At 46.8% G+C, this 10,751-nt stretch overlaps 1 pseudogene; it reads right to left on the reverse strand.

Moving 5' to 3' along the window:
* Positions 1–1,625: 1,625 nt before the first annotated feature.
* LOC143649358 (large ribosomal subunit protein eL37-like) lies at positions 1,626–2,349 on the reverse strand (annotated as a pseudogene).
* Positions 2,350–10,751: the final 8,402 nt, after the last annotated feature.

Below are 10,751 nucleotides of genomic sequence, written 5' to 3' on the forward strand. Positions count from 1 at the left end.
GGTATCTCACTGTGGTTTGGATTTGCATTTCCCTGATGACAATTAATGTTGAGCATCTTTCATGTGCCTTTTTTTTAAAAAAGTAGGTGAAAAGAGAATGTTTGTAAAGTGATGCAAATGGCCTAGTGAAGAGAGAGCTTCATGATGCAGGAGATACTGAGGCTTCAGGAGCAAAGTCCTTAAAGAGGGGAGAGGGAATGAGATCTAGACTGCAAGTCAAGGAAGGACGCTTCAGCCCTTGTAAATGGAGTGAAGACAGGGAATTGGGGAGGGTGCAGGTATAGGTAAAAGGAGAATGAGAGTGTTCCTTCTGATAGCTTCTATTTTCTCAGTGAAGTATGGGGTGAGATAATCAGCCTGAGGGAGTGTTTGATGATAGAGTGTGGAAAGTTTGAGGAGAGAACAAGAAGATATCAAGCAGTTATCCCAGAGGGTGTACGTCAGACCTTCCAGGCACCCACAATAGGCACTCCAGGCAGTTTTGAATACCCCATTAAGGCTTGTGATCATGAATTTAAAGTGTGGCCAGTCACCCTGGCGTCAGATTGTGTCCAGAAACATTTAGCAGGTTAGGTATAGACAGCCGTAACTGAGGTTCAGTCAGGGAGAAAGTGGCAAGAGCGGTGAGGGTATTGGCAAGGGAGTGTTTGTCGGGATAGACTGGGCAGTCTAAGCTGGACAAGGAGAGAGGCAAAGACAGAAAGTGCTGCTAAAGGGCAAGACATGGAGGTCTCCATGCAGTTAAGTAATTGTAACCACAAAGATGCTACAACAAGTGAACGAGAAGGACAGGAAGTTAGTGGGAATGTTTGAAAGGGAAATTTCAGCACTGGTGGAGTGCCTGGTGATGACAAGCTTTAAACTGGCTACAAGAATAAATGGCTGAAGTGAAGTGGAGGAAAGGTAGTTGGAGGTGAGCAGATGAGGCACTCAGAGGCCAGGATGTTGGCTGACTCATACAGGTGGTCCTGGGAGGGGTGGACCGTCTCATCATCAATCATTCTAGGCTGAACCAGGAAATGAGAACTGGAGGAAGAATGAGGAGAGTTGCAGTTTCCTTTCCCTGGACCTTAAGAGGTAGAGCCCAAGGCTGTATGAGGGGATGAAGGGTGATGGGCATCAGGGGTTGTAAATGATTTCAAAGCTCAGATGGGGGAAGGAAAGGATGGCCTCTTCCTGAGTGAAGCAGACTAGGAGGTGGGCAGGTGGCATCCAATAAAGGATACCTGTGGGTTCTCTGGTTCCCTGTATATCACATGGAGGCATATGCTATTTTTGTGTATGTACTGTAACACCCTTTAGACAACAGTCTTGTTGAATATAGTCTGTTTTTGCTTTCACAGTGGGTAACTGCAGGAAGAGCCTATGCCCATGCTTGAAGGAGGGAGTCAGGAGAAAGCAGCCACCGAGGGTGGTGGCCAAGAGGACTAGCCATGGAGCAAGCAGTGGTGGGAGACAGGGGAAGAATCCCCTGGGGATTCTCAGCAACAGATGGGGACAGAAACTTGGAGGAAAAAACAAGTTTTCTGTAGTCGAAGTGGATTAGGATAGGTTCCATGGCTTTTTTTTTTTTTTTTTAATTTTTAAAACCAAAACATTTATTGCACAACTAACTAGTGAAATCCTTAAGATGAACTGGATGCTGCAACAGCTGCCCTCTTGGGTTTAGAAATTGTTCCTTCCTGGAGTCCATGCCTGAATCCATGCCATGGTATAAAGTTTTTAGGTGCCTCATTTGACTAGTACTGGTGGTATTTCTTCTTTTAGCCTTGGCACTCCAGTTATACTTTCTCTTGCACTTGGTAGGTGTACTAGCTAGGGTTCTCTAGAGAAGCAGAATCAGCAGGAGATATCTGTAAATATAGAATTTATAAAAGTCTCTCACGTAACCGTGGGGATGTAGAGTTCAAGGTCCGTAGGGCAGGCCACAAGCTGGCAGCTCTGATGAAGGTCCCAGTGAACTCTCAGGAGAGGCTGGCTGGCTGAAGCAGGAAGAGTGACTGTCTCTTCTGAAGCCTCCTTAAAAGCCGTCCAGTGATTAGATAAAGCATCACTCACTGCAGAAGACACTCCCCTTAACTGATTGCAAATGCTGTGGATGCAGCCAACATGATCATGATTTAAATCCACGAAATGTCCTCACAGCAACAGACAGGCCAATGCTTGCCTGACCAGACAACCGGGCACCACCACCTGGCCAAGTTGACCCATGAGCCTGATCATGACAGCAGGGTAGCCACATTTCCCACAGGTGACCTTCCCAAGGCGGTAGGCCTCTGAGCCACAGCAGTGGCACAAAGTGTGTGTCTTAGTGCGACGCTTTCCAAACAAGGATGTCCCCTTTGTCATCTCATTTCTGTCATCAAGACCAAAGAGCTTTGCAGTTTGTTTTTAAATAGAAATGTGACGTTTTGTTTTGGACAGATGCTGGTGTAGCCCTACTTTGGGTTCCACTCACAATAAGTCCATCCATCCACCACTGCAAACACACCCCTCTCCCTGCCCATGCCCTCTTCTGGTGGCTTATTTGGTGGTCCGTCCCATGCCGAGGCTGCATGCCATTTCTCCAGTAGATGGAACTTGGGGGTTAGAGGACAACCCCACTGGTCCCCGATGGCACACCTCGGAGGTGGTTTGTGTGCCTACTTTGTGACCCTTTGCCCTCAATGTCCACACCTGACAGTTCGGCGTGTAAGGACCTAGGTGTGTTGAGTCTCAGTGTGTATGGATCTGGGCATGCAGAGACCAGATGTGCAAGGACTGGGAGTGCAAGGACCTGGGCATGCACAGACCCCAGAGCTCAGGAACTGCGTCTCCGTAGCATCTGTGACTGAGCACCCCATGTTGGTGAAAGTTTGGAGACAAACAGCAGACGGGGTGCTCTGTAGTGGGGAGGCAGGTCCCGGGCCAGGAAGTCACATCTGCCCTTCGCCATAAGCCATCAAACCGCACTTTGAACAAAGTTTATGGCTTTGGCTGAGCTCCAGCCTTCTGAGGTCTCGGGCTGTAAATTATTCCAAAACCGTTGATCCTGCTAACTGGGCCCAGGGGGGAGGGAATCGCACTGTGGGGATCTCCACCTACACCCCCCCCCCCAGCTTCTTTGCATCTGGCAAAATCAAATTAAAATGGACAACCAGAAGGGCCCTCCTGGAGAAAGGAAGCACACCGTGGCTGTCTGGTTTGCAGTTGGGTTGCTCTGGAGAGGTGGTAGGAAAGGAAGCAGGAGAAGGGTGGTCCTGAGCTAGGGAACATTTGGATGAGGCCGGGTCTTTTTTTAGCCTCAGCTGGTGGCGCTATCTCGTTCTTCCCCTCCTACTCTTAGCTCAGTCACTCGGCAGCTGGGTCCCTGGGCTGGGGGGCTTTCCTGTCCCCTTCTCCAGCTCCATCTGTCCACCGGAGGGACTTGTGGTTACCACCCCCAGCTGCCCCCACCAAGCTGGGGGAGAAAGTCTGAGGCGGTTTGGAAGATCTGCAGAAAGCAGAGCCCGGGAAAGGAATCGACTGCATATTAACATAGCAGGGAAGATGGTCAGGGATTGCTGCTGGAGAGAAGCGCTGCATAAATCTGCATGGCTAATGAACTCAGGAGAGAAAGGGCTGGAAGCCCTGGGACATCAGGTCAAGGACAATGGGGAGCTGTGAACTCGAGGGGAATACGGCACAGAAAGGGAACTACTCTGTCATTTAAGAGGAAGAGGAATTGGGAAAGGAGGGAGCGGGTGGAGAGGGCAGATGTGATTTTCTAAGCAAGTGAGGAGACAATGAGGTCATTGTCGGCCAATCAGAGTGAAGGCTGGAATTTGAACGGAGAAAAGGGACTATAAAAGACCCCTGGGGAATCTGGAGTGCCACATTCTTGAACCTTGCTTGAGGCTCTGTGAGGGGACTCAGGAGACCAGGAAGGTCGACAGGAGGCAGTGCTCCTCGGTATTAATATGTGTGCTCTGAATTTTCCCTTTGTGCTATTTTCAGTGTGAGGAACTGTGCTGGGAAGAACGTCCGCTTCAGCCTGTCCTGGCCTCTTGGTGCAGGTGACCCCTCCTCCTACAGGTCCCTGGCTCCCCAAATCCCATCCTGCAAGGGCAAGTTTCTTGGCTGACGCCTCAGTTACCTTGACAGGTGTCTCTCCCCTTCCCTCACCACCTGGCTTCCGTTTCACAAAACCTTGACTCACAGGCAGATGGGATTTCCGAACTCATTCCGGAAGCCCATTTTTCACATCCCTGACAGGTGGCCATTCAGTCTCGGGCCTGAACACTTCCAAAAACAGGGAGCACGTGACCCCATGGTGCATTCATAATAATTGGGGGCAGCTTGAATTCGCAGTTCAGTTTTTCTTTCCACATACTAAGAAAAAAATCTATTTCCCTGTAACTTCTGCTGGTTTTACTATCAGATAAATGCAACCTGTTTCCAATATGATAATCCTACAAACATTTTTCAGATTGCTTTCATCTCCCAGTATGTCTCCTGCTTTTTAAACAGTTCCAGTTTCTTCAGCCATATCTCTCGGGAACACTTTTCTGATCACTTGTCTTCCCAATTGCTCTCCTCTGAATATGCATCAGTTTTTCACTTAGTTATTTTGGTTTTTATTCACTCATATCCCCACTTTATTCTAAAAGAGATTTGATGGAGCTTGCAAAAGCATAAACCATACAGCAGGATTATAGAAGTAATGAAAATGTTAGTAAAGGGAAAATAAATGCAAGATATATTGATACAGGGTAAGAGAAGTATGCAAGTGCATGCCATACGGATCTCTAAAACTTGCTAGACATAGGTCCTAAATTTGCCTTTTGAACTCACCAGCAGCCAAGGCAAAAAAGGGAAACATGGACAGTTATACAATTCAGTGTCTTATTATAACAACAAACTGAAAGCACAGCTTTCATGGGTCTGGAAATGAAAGAAAAAAATTCCCGTGTGTCCTCTGAAAGAAGGACAATTTTCTTAACGATAAATTCAACAACACCTTTACTCAAGCTGTTTTCTAGAAAGCATCTCTCCACGTAAATCTATGTCTAACTCCAAAGCCCAATTTCAATAAAATCATATGATCCAGTTTGTTAATGTGTCTCTCAAAATGTGGCAATAGATACAACATTTCAGACTCTATCTGATCAAAGAAAATTTCAGTGATTTACAGTTCTGCCTGTGTCAGGCCACTCTGTTTCTATTAGCCCAACCTGGAATTCATTAGCTCTGCGGGCAGCAACACTGCCATTGACTCTTCATCAGCATTTTACTCAAACCTATTCCTGCTGTTGTGACAGGAGCTGAATTTAAGCCAAGCTGTCTTCATTTTTCACATGCGCAATTGATTTTTTGAACTTAAATCTAGGACTGTCTGTTTATCACCATAAAATTCCATCCTGTTAGGGTCACCCCTGTTTGTTCTCTCTTTGATAACAGCTTTTGGTTTGGATGACGTCAGCCAGTACACCATATTACATCAAATACAAATCTCCTTCAATTGTAAGATGCACTGTTTTGTGTAGGTTACTATGAAGGAGAAAGAATCATTGCCGATTTAAACCATGGCATGCAGTTGATCATAGGAGTCATCTGATTTCAAAGATATTAAAATGCTCATCTTAGAATTGGTGAAATATGGTATTAATAAACTCCCAAATTCCATCATGTGCGATTTTTAAATAAATCTTCTATAACACTCTGCATTCAACAATATTTATTAGATATCCACAAAATGCAGCCATTGATGAAAGCATCAAACTGACAGGGCCTGGAGAGAGAGTCCAGTAGGCTTCTATTGGGGTGCTCCCTTGAGTTCTTTTGTTCATTTGTTTGTACATTCGTTCATCAAATAAACATTGATGCATCCAGCGAATACACAAAGGACTCAGGGTACAAACGTGAAGAAGACCCGGTTCGGTGCCTTCAATCCCAATCTGGAATTCACATATTAATCCGTAACCAATACTCTCTGGGCCTGGTTATCGAAGCCACTCCGGATCCTCTAACCAAACCAGCATCCACATCAGAGTGAAGCTTGGTCAGGAAAGGTGAACAAAGGAGGACAGGGAAGAGCGGGGAAGAGGCCAGGAGCTGGGAGGGGGCCTGAGAGGAGGACTTTACAGGAGCAAGTCAGTCACCATGCCTGAAAGGTGGGGTACATTCAGGTGTGATGAGGAAATAGATGGATTTGGGATTTTCAGTCAGAAGGAAATAGCAGCTAGACCAGAGGAGAGGTGGGTAGCTGACATCCAGAGGGTCTGGGAATGGGCACCTGGGCCCCTCACCAGTTCCCATGCTGAGGAAGGGCCTCAAGGACCCCCGGCCCTCACTTTGCTTCTGAAGGGGACCAGGGAGCCAGGAGGCATAACCAGTCTGATTGAAGACCCAGGTTCCAGGAATGTAGACTGGTTTTGTTCTCTGAGCTTCCATGAGGGTGGGGAGGGGAGGAGGCGGACAGATGTGGGAAGGGACTTCCTCCTCACGGGCAGTGAGAGTCCAGGCCTGGCCTTGCAGGGGAGCAGGAAGAGCTGGACCCCTGGGCTGCTAACATCCAACGAAGGAGACTTGGGGAGCACAGGGTAGAAACAAAGGTGGGAGCCAATACCTGCTTCTGAGATGAGTTGTTGGCAGATGAATAAATCGGTATCCCCTTGCTCAGGAGACATGCAGAATGCTGAGGTCTGTGACACAGGGAAAGCTCAGTCAAGAACTGGGCTCAGGAGCCAGGGCAGAGTGGGCTGGTGGGTGGCAAGATGGACACACGCAGCTGTGAGGCGCTAGGAGAGGCAGAGGTGGAGGGGATGGGAAATGAAGTTCCCATTTCTCCTTTATTTAATGCAATCACCCTTTCATTCATGCTTTAAGGTAACCAACAAAAGTTGCTTTATTAAGCCTGCAAGGTGTAGGATGGGTGCAGGTGATGGAAAGGGGCTTAAGAAAATCAGTGTCTAATGAAGGCGATACACACAGACTCAAACACTTTAGCATTTAGGATTAACACTTTGGTGGCTGCAATATAGAAGGTGAGTCAGCAATTTCTACAAAGGGCCCCACATTGTGTGGGATGAGCCTGCAGCCTTCCTTTGTCCTAACCTCATGCCTTCCCGGGGTCCTGGCCTGCTTCTCTCACCTGCTTCTTTCAGGACCTCCTCTGAGGCTCTGCTCAATGCCTGGAAATTTTAGTAATGGTTGCATGTGAGCCACAGTAAGCCAAGGAGCAAATTTATCAAGCATTTATTATATTCAGCACCCCAGGCTAAGGCGCCAAGGGGGTACAAATATATGATAGGCAATGTCTGTGTGCAGTAACTTATAATTAAATAGACCTTCTTTCCATGTTTAAACATATTAAATCACCCTTAATAGGACAGATGAGTTAACTTCTTCTTTAGTAAGAAGTAGAAATGAGTTCATAATGGGGGCTCAGAAAAACAATTATAGATCTAATGCAAAACATTGGTTTATTCCAATGTCAGGGTGAAACAGAAATATAACCGATTTTGGCCAGTTGAAACTCATTTCTGAATGAAGCCGTGGTGTCCACTGCCAGAGTGTTGGAACAACTTCATTTTTCCCATGAGCTCATTTATGCAGCAGGCTCATGTGAATTGGTGGTGCCCTCTCCCTTTGAAGGAATTGGTTTATTAACACTGCCTCCTTTGGGTTTGGGGAAGGAGAAAAAGATAGAAGTCCTAATTACATTGAAAATTTAAATACAAACTTTAAAAGAGTAAGGATTCCTACAGTTATATTAAGGTCTTTCTAGTATTAGGTAACCCTGCAACACCTGAAGCATTTTCTCTGCTGGACTAAAACTTAGATCGAAATGTGGTCATAGGTGATCAAGATTTGGAATTTTGTGCTTTTTCTGAGGGCAGACCCAGGCCCCCAGCCCGAGAAATTCTTCACCAGGATCTCACAAATCGTAACTCTGTCAGTAGTGAAAACAGTAACATTGGTGACAAGAATTTGTTGGACATCTACAGACACTAGGAATGCAGAAATAAATGACAGCCAACGTCTGATTGCTGGGTCCTGTCCCCAGCTCCTAATGTTCTAATACATCCAGGCCTTACTACAGCCCTGTGGAATAGGTATTATTACCTGCCCCTGGAACTTGCCCAGACCCAGGCTAGAGTTAGTAAACAGCTGGAATTCAAACTGGCTCTAGAACTTCCACTTTCAACAAGTAGTTTAAAAAGTCTTTCTTGGGTGGTGTGAAGGTGGCTCAGTAGTAGAGTTCTCATCTGTCATGCCAGAGACCTGGGTTTAATTCCCGATGCCTGCCCATGAAAAAAAAAAAAACAAGAAAAACTAAAAAACAGTCTTTCTTAAAACCAACTTTTCCTTTCCTAGATTTTCCATTTCCAACTCAAGGCTTTAATTTTCAGGGGCAATGAGATGAGATGATGGGCCTCATCCATATTTTCTGACCCTGGTCCAGGCCTCCGCTTTGCAGCAGATACAAAAGTCACCAGGGGATCATTTCCCTAACTTATTCTGCTTAATAGTATCAGTGAAGGAGTTGGAAATCAGAGGGGCGGGTCCCAGGAATGGGAAAGATAGGGTATCAAGGGTTGCCACTGGAAAGCAGGCAGAAGCATTTAGGTCTTGTTGAAATGTCCTTGAATTTTTTTGCTTTTCTTTGCCGATTTAGATACTGTCCTCATTCCAGACCTATTATGCTCAAGATGCTAGACAGCAAACCAAGACAGAGATGGAGCCCACTGGGCTTGTTCCTTCCCTGGCTCCTTCCCCAGGAGTGCTGACATTTGGAAATCATAATCCCTTGATAAACAAGAAAATAATCATTTAAAAAGCAGCACTTGGTGTGCAAAGTGTTAGCAGCCTTATGTAATGGGACATGACTGGCTGGGGCTTAGCGTTGGGGGCAGTAGTTAATTGCTGTCCTTCCCCCAATATAGCCATGGGTGCTTGGTGCTCCCATGCCTGTCTTTGCATCTATTAATTTATTTAGGTATGGGAAAGTCATCAGAAGATTGGGACCTTGACCTGTCCCCCAAGTCCCTACTTTGAAGTTCAAAAATTAAACACATGGACTTCTGGGGAGGTGGTTGAATAGAGTAGCTAGAGATCAGCCCTGCTCCACGGGAAAGTTAGAGAAGGGACAGGAGGGCGACGGAGGTGGCGATTCAGGAGTGCAGCTGACCTGGGGGAGCCTTCTGCACAGAACTGAGAGGCAGAAAGCTGAAGCCTGGCGCAGAGTCATGCAGCCCGTGGGAGAGCGCAGACAGGAGCTGGGGACTAAGAAGTAAGCCAAGCTGCGTTCCTTGGGTGCGGTAACCTCACCGGCGCAGCCCCGTGACCGGTGACTCACCCTGCACCCCACATACCTGAACCCTGTCACCCGCTCCCATTTCCCATGCTCCAGGCGCCCCCACCTCACCAGTCCCCAGCGTACACACCTGCCCCACATCCCCACCCTAAGTGCAGCCCAACCCACCTCTCCTGCACCCCTCCCGAGCACTACCTCCCCCTCCCTATTCCATGCAGGCTGTTGCCAGCACATAAAGGCTGTGGGCAGCTACCCTCCATACCCAGGCTACCCCTGCCCCCCTGCCCATAGTGTTTTGCAGCCGACCCACGACCCCCCACCCCGAGCTCTGGACATCAGTTTATGGCACTCCTAGACCTAAACATGTGTACGGGCCACCGATCACATCATTCAGCTCTGTGAACCACACTTTACAGGAGTCCTAGAACCACACATGCACAGCCCTCAGCCTCACTTCCCAGCTCTGAGAAAGTGCTGACCTGCACAGCTGGGTCACACCTGCCCCCAATCCATGAAGGTATAATGCCAACTTGCTGCCACAGCTCTACACATGCACACAAAGAGCTCTGTGCCTTAGATCAGTGCACACTAGGGATATACCCCCCAGATGGATGCACCCACGTATCTACAGCCTCCCTGGCCACTGGGTGCCCACGTTCACAAGCATCAATGTAACATCCCCATCCTGCATCTATACATACCCTGAAACAAATCATCACACTGAGTGCCCACCTCATGCCCTGCTCCCTGATGTACATCCAGCCCACAAACACAAGGCCTTAGACTACTGAAGTAAATCAACTTGCAAAGTAACTCACTCATGATATTTACATGCCATGAGGACAGCAGAAAATCACTATGCATATCACAAGCATATGGGCAGGGGGGCAGGGGTAGCCTGGGTATGGAGATATAGCTGTGCCTAATGGCCAAATAAAAACACCAGAAGAGACACCGATGTTGGAACAACTAATCAAAGATGTTCATACAACTCTACTTAATAAAATAAGTGGGATAGCAAATGACATAAAGTAGATCAAGAAGACAGTAGAAGAGCATAAAGAGGAATTTGAAAGAATAAATAGGAAAATAGTGAATATCACAGAGATTAAAGGCTCTGTTGACCAAATAAAAAGCATACTAGAGGCACATAATACCACACTGGAAGAGATAGAAGAAAGAATAAGTGACATAAAGAATAAGAAAACTGACGTTGAAGACTCAAAACAGCATATGGCAAAAAAGACAAAAAAACTTGAATCTCAGGGAAATGATAGACAAAACAAAGCACACAAATATAAGAATCACTGGTGTCCCAGAGGGAGAAGAAAGGAGTAAAGGGCTAGGAAGAGTAGTTGAGGATATAATGGGGTTTGAAAACTTCCCAATTCTTATAAGGATATAAATATACAAGTCAAAGAAGCCCAAAGAACTCCAAACAGAATAAATCCAAATAGGCCTTCCCCAAGACACA

This window comes from Tamandua tetradactyla, chromosome 11 (assembly GCF_023851605.1).
Source record: "Tamandua tetradactyla isolate mTamTet1 chromosome 11, mTamTet1.pri, whole genome shotgun sequence".
NCBI lineage: Eukaryota > Metazoa > Chordata > Mammalia > Pilosa > Myrmecophagidae > Tamandua > Tamandua tetradactyla.